Source organism: Saimiri boliviensis, chromosome 4, assembly GCF_048565385.1.
Source record: "Saimiri boliviensis isolate mSaiBol1 chromosome 4, mSaiBol1.pri, whole genome shotgun sequence".
Taxonomy (NCBI): Eukaryota; Metazoa; Chordata; class Mammalia; order Primates; family Cebidae; genus Saimiri; species Saimiri boliviensis.
Genome location: NC_133452.1, coordinates 52,072,501 through 52,087,523, shown reverse-complemented (window position 1 = coordinate 52,087,523; position 15,023 = coordinate 52,072,501). Strand labels below are relative to the sequence as shown.

Below are 15,023 nucleotides of genomic sequence, written 5' to 3'. Positions count from 1 at the left end.
TGCTTTTATATCTACCCTGAATTCTTACTGTAATACTCACTCTGAAACCCTTGCTCAATTGTTTTTGAGAGGATTTCTCAATAGCCGGTATACCCCAAGCCACTTATTCTAAGTTACAAGAAAACTATGTTCCCTTCCTCACCCCACCTGCCTCCTAAACCTCTACTTCCATCTCTTCCTCTGGAAACTGAAGAGTCAGAGATGCCCAAAGGAACAAGAGAGCCTGGAAATGGGTCTCAAGCAACCCAACTGTGAGGGCTATCTTAAGATAGCTGGCCTGCGGTCCTCAGGACAGGCACTGGCCTCATCAGGAGTGAATACTCTATCTAGAGGGACAGGTACACATTTTTTTGCTCCCCGCAGACTTGAGTTGCTGGATACCAAGTCAAACTCCAGACACTTCATTCTCTTTGGATTTTACTGCAACACTTGGAAATGTCAACATGGCAGTCTACCAAATCTAATTCTATACCAACACACTGTGTAAAAATCAGTTGTTCCCCTTCTTAAGAAACTTTTACATTTTCCTTAGAACAATCTCTGAAATCCCTAAAGTTTATATGGTGTACAAGGACTTCCCCAGCCTACCTGGTCACCCTCTCCCTCTCTGACCTTCCTCTCCTACATCACCCTTCAATCAGCCAGACTTCTTCTGGTCCTTCCCTCCCCCATGGCCTTTCCCAAAAATCTCCACTACCTAGAAAGCCCATCGCTCTCTCCAGCAGATTCATCCTACCCATCCCTCACATCACTTTCCTAGAGGCACCTTTTACCCCCAAGACTAAATTCTTTCTTCATTGTATGGTCCCAGGGTTCATTGCATGCTCTTTTTGCCTACAGATGCCACACTTGTAATTATTTTGTTGTTTTATAGAACTTTTTGATTGTTTATTCCCCTGAGACTAGAGGAGGTTTCACTGCTAATTCCTTGAACAATTATTTTAGCTGATAGGTTCAACCATGTGAAATAGCTGATAGTCCAACATCTTGATCTTAAAAAAAGTCTATTTTAGGCTGTGTGCAGTGGCTAATGCCTGTAATCGCAGCACATTTGGAGGCCAAAGCAGGTGGATAACTTAAGTTCAGAAATGCAACACCAGCCTGGGCAACATAGCAAGACCCCTTCTCTAGAAAAAAAAGAAAACATTACCCAGGCATGGTGGTGCGTGCCTGTGGTCCTAGCTACTTGGAAGGCTGAGACAGGAGGATTACTTGAGCCCAGGAAGTCGAGGCTGCAGTGAGCTGTGATCGTGCCATCGTACTCCAGCCTGGATGGCAGAGGAAGACACTGTCTTAAAAAAAAAAAAAGTCAATTTTATATAATCTAATTCAATAAGCCTTCAATAAATATTTATCAAATAAATACATTAATAAACCATGCATTGTGGTTTTAGGCTCTGTGCGTGTGTGTGTGTGTGTGTGTGTGTGTGTGTGTGTGTGTGTGTGTGTTCAGCTATTAATGTAAACATTTATTTTAAAAAGAAACTCCTTAAGTTCTGCTAATTTTTAAAATTTATTTCATTAAGTTTTATAGATAATTTTCAAAGTTAAATACAACAACAAATTTCAAAAATTGGCCCTACTAGAAATACAAATTTGGCAATTTCCCTCAACTCCTTTGATCTTAGGTTAATTTTCTATTCTCCTGAGTTTTCTTTATTTTTCTGTGAGATTAAATTCAGTCACCTGTTGAGCTCTCTGGATTCCTTGCAGGTGATTTCTGCATGACTTCCTTCTGACCTGTGGAAGGAGGAACCAGGAACAGATCCAAATTTTGAACCAGCACCCCCTTCTATCCCTGAGCATTAGGCTAGACAGTAATGGCCAGAAACCCTTCTTGATTCTGTCCTCCTGAAACTGATTCAGCCATTTAAGACCGTGACTATTCTCCCACACAGAAACTCCTCTCCAGAAATGCTTGGCCCAAACTCCCCTAACATTTGTAACTCCATGTAATTCTTCTCATTCATGCGCAACAAAAAATGAGTGGTATGGTGATACCACGTCTGAGGTACCATAGTTAAGCCAAGCTAAGGCACTTTAAAAACATTCCGTTTTATTCCTCCCACAGAGTCACCCGCTCAGAGACTCCGAATGAGAGGAATACTGAGGGAGGAAAACATCCGGAAAAACAGGAGAAGGCAGTGACGTGGGACTTAATAAAGACTGCACAGAATTCTGTCTTCACCCCAAATGCTCATAAATTAAACGGTTTGCCCACCTCAAGCAAGCATTCAATAGGCATATCCTATGTGCCAGTTCTGTGATAACTGGCACCTTAGAAGCACTGGCATCCTGGCTCATGAGGACCAAGGAAGGTAAAGAAGAGATAAGTTTCCAGGCAAGGTGGCTCACACCTGTAATCACAGCACTTTGGGAGGCTGAGGCAGGATGATCACTTGAGCCCAGTAGTTCAAGGCCAGCCTGGTCAACATGGCAAAACCTCATCTGAACAGAATATTTTAAACACTAGCCTGGCATGGTGGGTGCTAGTTTTTAAATTTTTTAACTTGTAGTCCCAGCTATTTGGGAAGCTTAGATGGGGGGAATGTTTGAGCCCAAGAGGTCGTGACTGCAGTGAGCCATGATCACACCACTGCACTCCAGCCTGGGTGACAGAGCAAGAACATGTCTCAAAAAAACAAAAATAATTTTAAAAAAAGAAGAAGAGATAAATTGATGACATAGAGAAAAATAGGAATGATCAAAAAGAAAGGAACCGAAATGGCTGGCTACTAAAACTTAAAACTTTTGCTAAGTGCCCATGTTTTGGACCACTACAGAATGCGTGCTTTAAATATAGAACAGGATATTATGCATCATGAAATAAAATGATGCCAGAAGAAAGCAAAGATAAAGGAAGAACACGTGGTGTAAGAAGAAAGGAGCAAGTTCTTCAGAAGGAAGGTTCTTGAAAACATCACACCCTGTCCCTCATCCCACCTCAGAAGCTGCTTTCGATCCAGAATGCCTGAAGCCCTGTCTCTCCCAGAAGCTTAGGGTGAAAAACTCTCCCAGTAACAATCTGCTGATTTGAATTTCTGATAGATAGCAGCTCTGTGGAGCTTATCCACATAACCAGACCACAGCCACTCTTCGAGGGGCAAAGAGCCAACATTGCCTGAGAAAAGAAATTTTCTCTCCTTCACCCAGACTCAGCACTTGGTCTGTACCCGGCAACAATAGGAAACAATGGCAACAACAGGAAAAGGAGAGGGTGTACACACAACGGTCACGGTCATCCTGCTCAGGAGGCCAACCGGATCACTCAAGGTCCCCACTCCTTTATTCCTTACAGCCCAATTCAGTCAGCACAATTATCAAACCTATTTTGATAATTTTGAGGAAACTGAAGCTTGATTGATCGAGCCAGAGGTCAAACCCAGATGTGTCTGACACTACATCTCCAAATCTCTATACAGGCCAACATTGCATCTGAAATTCATGGCTTCTTGACTCTCTTAAATTATTTCAAGTGAGTTGATTCTACATTTTACAGACCTGAAAGCAGTTAATCATGGAAACGTTGAGAAATAAACTGGTTTTTCATTTACTGCCATTCTACTCATCATCCCTTTTGCTGACAGTCTGCTGCAATGTAAACATAACACCAAGGCTCTATTTACCTTATTTTAAAGCAGCTTTAGTGTGATATAATTCACATACCATACAATTCGCCTATTTAAAATGTGCTATTCAGTGGCTTTTAGCATATTTACAGAGTAGTGCAACCAGCACTGCTATCGAATTCCAGAGCGTTTTCATCACCCAAAAAGAAACCCCAACCCTTTAACAGTCACTCCTCATTCTCCTTCCCTCCAGTCCCTGGTAACCACTAATCTACTTTCTGTCTTTACTGCCAGCTCTGAACATTTCATATAAATGAATCATACAAAATGTGGTCTTTTGTGTCTGGCTTCTTCACTTAGTATAATGTCTTCAGGGTTTATCCAGGTTGTATCATGTGTCAGTACGTCATTAAATTTTATTTCTGAATAATACTCTATTACATGAATATGCCACATTTTCTTTACCCATTCACAGTTGGCAAACATTTAGATTGTCCTCACTTTGTGACTATAGTAAATAATATTGTTAATAACATTGAATCCGTTTACTTTTAATTCATCAGACTTTCATTTCACCCTGAAGGTTACCGTGAGCTCCCGTAAGTAACAAATTGCTGGAAGCAAAAAAGCTGACGATCCCTGAGCAAGACAGCCATATGTGTGTCATATGCAGGCTGATCCACTCTGCCCAGTTTCCCACAGCTCTCCCATTTTTGGTACTTAAAGTCTTGGGGAAACTTTGTCCCAGGAAAAATGCAACAGTTGATCATCCTAGACTGGGATTTAGCTCAGAAGACAACTCTAGAAAATCTACTTTGGGGATGTTCTGTGGTTTCTGATAATGGTGTAGTTATATTTAAAGAAACTAGCTTATGCAGTAACCATCATTTTTCATACTTTAACAGGAAAAAATTATTTTTAATTCTTACGTAGTGAACAATGCCTCACATTTTTATATATACTCATTTTGGAGTTACAATTGATGCAGCTATTTGTCTTGCATAATTTTTAAGTAGAATACTAGTTACATATTCAAAGGCCTTGTTGGGGCCAGGCACAGTGGCTCACACCTACTATTCTAACACTTGGAAGGCCGGGGTGGGTGGATCACGTGAGCCCAAGAGTTTGAGAGCAGCCCAGCCAACATTGTAAAACCCTTCATCTCTACAAAAAAATACAAAAATTAATTGGGGTTGTGGCATGGGCCTGGACCTCCAGCCTCTCGGAGGCTGAGATGAGAGGCTCACTTGAGCCCTGAAGGCAGAGATTGCATTGAGCAGAGATGATGCCACTGTACTCCATTCTGGATGGCAGAGCAAGACCCTGTCTCAAAGACAGGAAAAAAAAAAAAAAAAAAAAAAAAAAAAAAGCCTTGCTAAAAGCTGAAAAACTTATGTCCACAGGGTGGCGGTGTGATACTCTGCAAACTCAGAATTGACGTAAAAGCTAAATTAATCAACTTCATCATTTACTGAAACTAAGTGATTTTATAGGAAAATGGATCAGACCAACCATTTTTACTTGTGAAACAAGTGGCTTTATTTTAGAGTAATAAACAGTCACTGGCTAACTATGGATATATCTGAACCACAGGTTAAAGACAGGAAATACAAATAATACCTTTTTTGGAGGTTGTTTTAAAAATGCTGGCGGGGTGCGGTGGCTCATACGTGTAATCCCAGCACTTTGGGAGGCCAAGGTGGGCAGATCACCAGGTCAAGAGTTCGAGACCAGCCTGAGCAACACAGTGAAACCCTGTCTCTACTAAAATACAAAAAATTAGCTGGGTGTGGTGGCGGGTACCTATAGTCCCAACTACTCGAGAGGCTGAGGCAGGAGAATCACTTGAACCCAGGAGATGGAGGCTGCAGTGAGCCGAGATTGTGCCACTGTGCTCCAGCCTGAGTGACAGAGCGAGACTCTGTCTCAAAAAAAAAAAAATGCTTTTGACAGAATTATAGAATCATAGAAACCTTAGAAATCACACAACTTAGTATTTTCAGACATTTTCCCACCAAAAGAGCCACAAGTCACATTTCTAGTTCTATATATGCTTATAATATTTAATAGAATGCAACTTCACCTCTTTGCTTTCACTTAAGAAAGAATATTGAAATTCACATGAGTGACTTTAAGGGACATTATAAGGGTAATCTCAAATCTTTATTTTTAAATTAATTATTCCCTGGCTTCAATCCTTGATTTTTAGAAATGACTTACTTCTACATGGTTTACGGTCAATCCCAACACAAGTGTGTGTGAGAGTCCTTAAAGTAAGAAAGCATGATCTTAGTACAACCTTGCATTGAATGCAGGACCCACTCCTACAACATCCTTAACAGATATCTACCCTCAGGGAAATGAACGCGAAAACAATGACCTTTTATCTGCATCAGCACCATTAGCATAAAGTCAGTGTTTGCAAGCCTGACATTTATTTTGTATATTTTTTTCTTCTAGACTCTTTTTTCCCCAGGAAAAGAAAAAAGAGTCTAGAAGAAAACATATACTTTTTCTAGCAAACAGCAACAGACTTGGAATTTAGAAGCTATTTTAGTTTGTTCATGTGATTAAAAGTAAGGGAAAATGTATGCACCAGCAACTTACATGATTAAAAAACAACACTGAAATCTCTGAGAAAAGCAGCTTCTTTGTTATGTTGGTAACTGTCACCCCAGGCCAGCTTTCACCTTCTGTTAATAATGAGGCACCATAGTCTCAACAGCTGAGCAAAGATAATTTAGCAAAAGAAAGATAAACACAAACTAAATTTGAACCTGGTGATACATATTTGTATTTTCTTCCCTTTTTGTATCAGATTATGATTTCCATGGAAGAAAAGGCAATTTGATCTCTCAGGGCTTTTTATGCTGTTATCTGTTTTCTTTTAGAAGTCTTCAGTTCAATCTTAGTGGTGTTTCTTTTAGCCACATTGATTCAGACCATTTATGATGGCAGTGCTGAAATCCAAACATGTAGACAGTGAAAATTTAATCTAGGAGAGACTAAGACAGCACGTGTTTAAATTATCTACCCTGTTCTGTCTATGAATGTTGATTTTGACAATCTAAATACCTACTCCTATGACTCTTCTAAACAAAACTACTGGATAACAACAATTAGATTGATCTGAGGGTTTTTTTGGTTTGTTTGTTTTTAATATTAACAACTATCCTCCTGGACTGCAATCCTCTTGCTGCAGAGGAACTTTGAGGCATAAAATATATACTAGGAGTGTGAAAACTCCCGTATTAGTCGGAGTTAAATAATTCTTTCTGTAAGTAATATTGCCTGATATGTGTAAAGTGATCCTTTGCTAATTAGTTAATACAAGTACTCTCTTTTCCCACGAGGCAGGGACTTCCCACGTGGAGAGTTTCTCAATAAATCCTGAAGTTTATATAATAACATCCTGTCTGGTAGAATAGGCAACACAAGCACTCTTTTGAGATGAATGATGCTTTTGAAAACTAAGTCTTCAATGTTTCTTTTAGGGATGGTCGCTCACCTTTGTAACAGATTTCAAAGGCCCATGAAGGCAACCTGTCTGTTGTTGGTTGCTCTGGCATGCAAAACCAGCTTTCTGAGCTCATTAAGGTTTGTCTGCAGAAACTTCCCCTGGAGCTGCCTGTGGTGACTTCTGAAAATCTGAGTTACTATTTTTGAGGTCCTGAAGTTCAAACTAGAACTACCTGAGTGTGGCAATCATAATAGCTCACACTTACTGAACTCTTTACTACCCAGACTAGCTGTTTAATCCTTGCAACACCACAAAGTGGTTTTTATCCACGGGTGCAAATGAAGAAACAGATTGGAAAGCTCAGTGACCTACTTAGCACAGAGCAAGGTTTGAACCGGGGTCTGATAGTGACCTTGACCTTGACCTTTTTCCATGGAGGCATCCTGTTGCCCTGGGGCTCCTTATACAAGAGAAGACGGGGGCTTGTATGGGAAATACCTGTATGGCTAACCCAAGAAGCAGTAAGACAGTGACATGGGTCCTATTGCAAGGTAGAAAGCTGGACAGCTGTGGCCCCTGCCCTAGAACTACTGAGACAGAACACTTGCCTCCAACAAAATGTCATCAGTGGTTCTTTAAGATATCCCTGCCTCTTATCCTTCCCTAACTTTGCCTCATTTCAAGGCTTTTTCTGCTTTACTCATGTCTATGTGGTTTGGAATTTCCATGTACCTATTACTTTTGTAATTTTTAAGGCAATGAAGGTACTTATTTTCTCTTTTTTTGAGACAGTCTCATTCCATTACCCAGGCTGGAGTGCAGTGGCACCATGTTGGCTCACTGCAACCTCCACCTCCCAGGCTCAAGTGATCCTTCTGTCTCAGCCTCCTGCGTAGCTCAGTGACTTGCCCAAAGTCACATAGTGAGTGGCAGGAAAATATAATTTCCTCCTCTATCATTTCCTCTGCTATCATTTCCTCCTCTAAAAATGAAAGGGTTGGAATGGATAGGTTTGCATCCTCCTCTAGAGTTAACATTCTAGAATTTTAAGGTGTACTTTCTTTTATTATTATTATTATATTTTTTGGAATTGTACTTTAGGTTCTAGGGTACATGTGCAGATCATGCAGGATTGTGGCATAGGTATAAACATGGCAAGGGGGTTTGCTGCCTTCATCCCCCATCACCTATATCTGGTATTTCTCCCCTCATTATCCCTCCCCACTCTCGCCACACCCCGCTGTCCCTCCCCTAGCCTCCACCAACTGACCACAGTGTGTGATGCTCCCCACCCTGTATCCATGTGTTCTAATTCTTCAACACCCACCCATGAGTGATAATATGCAGTGTTTGGTTTTCTGTTCTTATGTCAGTTTGCTGAGAATGATGGCTCCAGATTCATCCATGTCCCTGTGAAGGACACTAACTCATCATTTTTTATGGCTGTGTAGTATTCCATGGTGTATATGTGCCACATTTTCTTTATCCAGTCTATCATTGATGGACATTTGGGTTGGTTCCAGGTCTTTGCTATTGTAAATATAGCATATTTTGTATTGTAAATAAAGATATCTGCATGTGTCTTTACAATAGAACAATTTATAATTCTTTGGGTATATACCCAGTAAAATCCCATTGCTGGATCAAATGGTATTTCTATTTCTAGGTCCTTGAGGAATCAACACACTGTCTTCCACAATGGCTGCACTAATTTGCATTCCCACCAACAGTGTAAAAGTGTTCCTATTTCTCCACATCCTCTCAGCATCTGTTGTCTCCAGATTTTTTAATGATTGACACTCTAACTGGCGTGAGATGGTATCTCAATGTAGTTTTGATTTGCAATTCTTTAATGACCAGTGATGATGAGCATTTTTCATATGTTTGTTGGCCTCATATATGTCTTCTTTTGAAAAGTGTTTGTTCATATCCTTCTCCCACTTTTGGATGGGTTTGTTTGTTTGTTTGTTTTCTTGTAAATCTGTTTTAGTTCTTTGTAAATTCTGGATATTAGCCCTTTGTCAGATGGGTAGATTGCAAAATTTTTTTCCCATTCTGTTGGTTGCCGGTTCACACTAATGATTGTTTCCTTTGCTGTACAGAAGCTCTAGAGTTTAATTAGATTCCATTTGTCTATTTTGGCTTTTGTTGCCATTACTTTCGGTGTTTTAGCCATGAAGTCCTTGCCTGTGCCTATGTCCCAAATGGTTTTGCCTAGGTTTTCTTCTAGGGTTTTTATGGCGTTAGGTCTTATATTTAGATCTTTAATCCATCTGGAGTTAATTTTAGTGTAAGGGGTCAGGAAGGGGTCCAGTTTCTCCTTTCTGCACATTGCTAGACAGTTTTCCCAACACCATTTATTAAACAGGAAATCCTTTCCCCATTGCTCGTTTTTCTCAGGTTTGTCAAAGATCAGATGATTATAGATGTGTGTTGTTGCTTCTGAGGCCTCTGTTCTGTTCCATTTGTCTATATCTCTGTTTTGGTACCAGTACCATGCTGTTTTGATTACTGCGGCCTTGAAGTATAGTTTGAAGTCAGGCAGCATGATGCCTCCAGCTTTGTTCTTTTTGCTTAGGATTGTTTTGGCTATATGGGCTCTCTTTTGGTTCCATATGAAGTTTGAAGTGGTGTTTTCCAGTTCTGTGAAGAAGGTCATTGGTAGCTTGATGGGGATAGCATTGATTCTATAAATAACTTTGGGCAGTGTGGCCATTTTCACAATGTTAATTCTTCCCAACCATGAGCATGGAATGTTTTTCCATCTGTTTGTGTCCTCTCTTATTTTATTGAGCAGTGGCTTGTAGTTCTCCTTGAAGAGGTCCTCTACATCCTTTATTAGTTATATTCCTAGGTATTTATTGTCTTTGTAGCAATTGTGAATGGGAGTTCAATTTTGATTTGGCTCTCTGTTTGTCTGTTATTGGTGTATAGAAATGCTTGTGATTTCTTCACATTGATTTTGTATCCTGAGACTTTGCTGAAATTGCTTATCAGTTTCAGGAGATTTTGGGATGAAATGATGTAGTCTTCCAAATATACAATCATGTCATCTGCAAATAGAGACAATTTGACTTCCTCTTTTCCTAATTGAATACCCTTTATTTCTTTTTCTTGCTTGATTACTCTGGCTAGAACTTCCAATATTATATTGAATATGAGTGGTGAGAGAGGGCATCCTTGTCTAGTGCCAGATTTCAAAGGGAATGCTTCCAGTTTTTGCCCATTCAGTATGATATTGGCTGTGGGTTTATCATAAATAGCTTTTATTATTTTGTGATATGTACCATCGATACCTAGTTTATTGAGGGTTTTTAGCATAAAGCGCTGTTGAATTTTGTCGAAGGCCTTCAATGCATCTATTGATATAATCATGTGGTTTTTGTCTTTGGTTCTGTTTATGTGATGGATTACATTTATAGACTTGTGTATGTTGAACCAGCCTTGCATCCCCAGGATGAAGCCTACTTGATCATGATGAATTAGCTTTTTGATTTGCTCTTGCACTCTGTTTGCCAGTATTTTATTGAAGATTTTTGTGTCAATGTTCGTCATAGATAACAACCTGAAGTTTTCTTTTTTAGTTGTGTCTCTGCCCAGTTTTGGTATTAGGATGATGTTGGTCTCATAAAATGAGTTAGGGAGGATTCTCTCTTTTTGTATTGTTTGGAATTGTTTCAGAAGGAATGGTACCAGCTCCTCTATGTACGTCTTTCAAAATTTCCATGGGCCCTCAGATTAATTGAAATGATCATCTCCATAATGATCGCCAGCATAAAACAATCTATGGTAAGGCCAGCTCTGTACAGCTACCAGCCCACACCATCTCTCATGCCCACTCCTGTTTTCTCACCCCACACTGCAGCACTATCTTTCTCTTCTGTCCACCCTTCCTTGCTTTCGGCACTCCTTCCTATACTGAAATCAACTAGACCAAATATTTAGATACAGATTTATCTTGGCTTATCAACATGGACTAATTTTACATTGGAACAAAGTATCATTAACCATTATGCAAACACAGTGGTTGTACGGTATAAGAAAAAACCTTCTGTACTTCTGAAAATGTGCTTTTACCTCACTGAAATACCTGTAGGCTGGACATAGTGGCTCACACCTGTAATCCCAGCACCTTGAGAGGCCGAGATGGGAGAGTCACTTGTGTCCAGAAGTTTGAGACCAGCCTGGGCAACATAGTGAGAACTTGTCTCTACAGAACATCAAAAATTTGGCTGGGTGTGATGGCTCGCACCTGTAATCCTAACACTTTGGGAGGCCAAAGCAGGCAGATTGCTTGAGCCCAGTTCAAGACCAGCCTGGGCAACAGGAAGAAACCCTGTCTCTACGAAAAATATAAAAAATTAGCTCGGCATGATGGTGCATGCCGGTAGTCCCAGATCACCTGAGCCCAGGAAGTGGGGATTGCAGTGAGCTATGATTACACTACTGCAGGCCAGCATGGGCAACAGAGTGAGACCCTGTTTTGAAAAATAAAAGAAAGAAGGAAATACCTATAAAAGTGACCTTAGAACTGTACCACACTTTAGAATTACAAAGGCTTTCAAGTATAATATTTTAATATTGCTGATAAGTTTGAGAAGTAGATTTAATTATCTGTGATAGATGAGGAATCCAGCATTGAAAAAAGCAATTTGATCAAGAACTCACAGTTAATAACTATGTATGCAAATCCAGATCTATTAAATCAAGATCCTCCAGGGTATGGTCATGAAATACAAATTTCTATCTCTAATTTTACAATTTACTTTAGGCCTGTGTAAATCAACTTTATGATTCTTTTTCTTGAGAAATATTACCCCAAAATATCCTCTCCAAGAATTTTAACTAGGCTGTTGATGTTTAGCTTCTTGGAGATATCATTGATGTGTTTTGTTTTGTTTTGTTTTAATATCTTCTTACATGCCATGCCCAGAGAAGGTGTTTAAAAAGTATTTTTTAAAAGAGTGCATGAGTAGAAGGATGAATGGATTGATGGATGGATGGATAGATGGATGGATGGATGGATAGTTGGATGCACTAATCAAGAATCAAGTGAATGAATGAATGAATGAACTTGGAATCATTTGTCTTTTCAATTATTGATGAGAAAATATTGCAACATTTTTATTAGAGCCACTTACATACCCATTTATTTAGTAAGCATTTTTATGCATTTATTTAGTATTTGCTCACTCTAATCAAGGATTGATAATTGAAAATATAAAACTGAAAATTAATCCTCTACTTAAGTTCATCCAACTCCATTTGATGTACTTAAAAGCCTGAAATGGCAAGTCGTTAAGCTTTTGATTTATTTAAGACTCAAAAACTTGGCAATAACCATCTTCAAAGTATTCAATATGTCAGAGGCAGAGTTCAAGCTACTATTGCCTATAATAATTGACTTTTTTCCTACCAAAAAGAAAAGCAGAAAAGCTATTTACCTTACAATTTTTACAAGTTAAATATATAGATATTGCAAAAGCAAATTTTCACTGGGTGTGCAAAAATTTTTACTAAAGATGGATTGAACCAGGAAAACTGTGGAAACCAAGAGAAACAAGCCTAACCAGCTTTTCTGGTACAAAAGAATTGAATTTAAAATGAGTCAGGTTCAACACTGTAAAATGATTCCTCAAAGTCCCTGTTATAACTTTACATATATGAAACCATGTTTTATCTGCATTTAAAACTTTATCTGTGTGATGGTCAATGTAGTCACAGTATAATAATTATATTTGAATAGCAACATTCTTGTGCCAAAAAATCAAAATTAAGTTTTGGAAGTTCTGGAGGGATACACACAAAATATAACAGTGGTTATCTGAGGACCGTCAGAAAAGAAATTAAGAAGACACAAAACTAACTCTGTCCTATACTTTTGAAATGTTTACCTTTATACAATAATCACATATTGCATTTTAAACATAAAAACACTTACATTGTTGTTTATGTTTGGCTTCTGGAGTATGTGATAAACAATTCTCAGCAGGTTCTACTCTGCATTATGAAGATATCTACTCATATTTATATTGATTCCTTCTAATTCAGTGTGGATGAAGATCTATGCATTTTAGTGAATATAATGATCCCAGAGATCAGATGTGTGTTTCTAACACACTAGAAGATGTGTGTTCTAATGCTATTAGAAACATTCGTGCCAGCCAAGGTTTCCAAACACACTCACAGTTTCCTCAAACTAGAACTGAAGAAATTAAAAATTAAAGTCATTATTAGCATTCTAAGTTGGAAAGAAGTTTTGCAAACAAGGCTATATATGTAATATAAATTTATTACAGATTACTATTTAACTATGCTTCACCTGATCAAAGTCTACCATTGCATAATATAAAACACACATATTGCAAATTCACAGCATTCTATAAAGCAAGAGAGCATCTAAGTTAATGGTTTACATTGAAGATACTTCTTTATTTAACATACATGTTTAACTGGTTTAGAAAAGACCTTAGAATTACAAAGAATTCATATTAATAAACTTGGCTTTATTATTTAGATCACTACAGAAAGGAATAAGGTGTACATTTTTAGAATAGTATCAAAAGTAGACTTTACAAATATACAATTATTTTAAGATACTAATATCAAACCGTATCTCATTTATCAAGTAAGACTGAAGGATGAGGTGTTGCACATTAGTGATTTTTCAAATAGCCAAAGTTAGCCATTTCAAACTTCTTTTTTAAAATGACAAACTATTTAAACTGGATTTGATATTTTCTCACCTAATGAGCAGAATATGGAGCAGAAGTTAGCTTTGTCCTGAGGCTGTGGATGTCGGTTGTTGTTCTCCTTGATGGCTACTGTTCCTAAGAGCTGTTTGACTCTCTTGCTATCTCCTACCCATTGTTCCCAGCATGTCTACAATCCTCTTTTCATTTTTCCTTCTAGAATACCCCACCCTAGAAACATAATAATAATTGAAAATGTCCAGTGAAAGCCTGATAAGCAAGCTTGTTTAATCTGTGAATTACTTTTACACACAAACCTGAGTCAACAGATTCTGATATGAAGCTCTGATAACAGCTTCACTCCTCTCTAGCGGTGAGAATAGTACCTTTATTCCTTAGCTCAATATGCTGCTTTTTGCTAAGTCCAGGCTGTACCTTGATCCAGGTGGATAAGATGATAGATAAATCAGTTGGCAAATCATAGTCATAACAAAGTTTAAGTGACTTGCATGCCTGTGAAAGCTGTAATCTCCAAGAGGGGCTCCCAATTAGTAACACCCCTCTTACCTACCCAGTGGTGAGTAATTTGAGTAAGAAAATAAGAATGGAAGTCATTATTAATCAAATTCAGCTGCAAGTGTGGACCCCCCCAAATGGGCCTACTGGCTAAACCACAGAATTAGGAAGATTTACCCACTCAATCCTAGGAGGCTCAAACCTAAGCAAGTCCTCACAATGGAGGCTGACTCCCAAGAGAAAGATGAAGAGCTGAGCTATGCATGCTTCTGGCATCTTTCTAAATTTGCCAATCTCTCTCTCTCTCTCCTTTTTTTTTTTCCCAGTGGACAGGGAAAAGTTATTTACTAAATGAGTAAATGTTTGTGTGAATGAATATGCAAATTTGGTTCTTCCTAGTTGATGAGTAGGGAATTTAAAAAATATGGAATGCTTCACAAATTTGAGTGTCATCCCTTGCGAGGGGCCATGCTAATCTTCTCTATATCATACCAATTTTAGTATACGTGCTGCCGAAGCGAGCACTAAATTTATCAACACCTCTTAGCTGCTGTTTACATTCAGTCCACCCAGCTTTCAATTCCATATCACCAGCCTTCCCTTACTTCTTCATCTCTTCCTCCTTTAATTCCCTCAGGTGCCAGGATGGAGCTAATCATACTCATTTCAAGGCACAGTATCATCATCAAGGTCCATACCCAGTCCCTTTTTGTTTATTTATGTATATACTATTTACCTACCATCCCTGTTCTTTTTCCAACTATAGGCAACAGTTGTAATATGGCT

The 15,023-nt window shown here is 38.7% G+C and overlaps 1 non-coding gene across 1 annotated transcript; it reads right to left on the bottom strand.

The window, feature by feature from the left end:
* Positions 1-14,655: 14,655 nt before the first annotated feature.
* LOC120363397 (U6 spliceosomal RNA) lies at positions 14,656-14,762 on the bottom strand. Its single transcript, XR_005578953.1, has one exon. It is a non-coding gene; the product is annotated as a U6 spliceosomal RNA (small nuclear RNA).
* Positions 14,763-15,023: the final 261 nt, after the last annotated feature.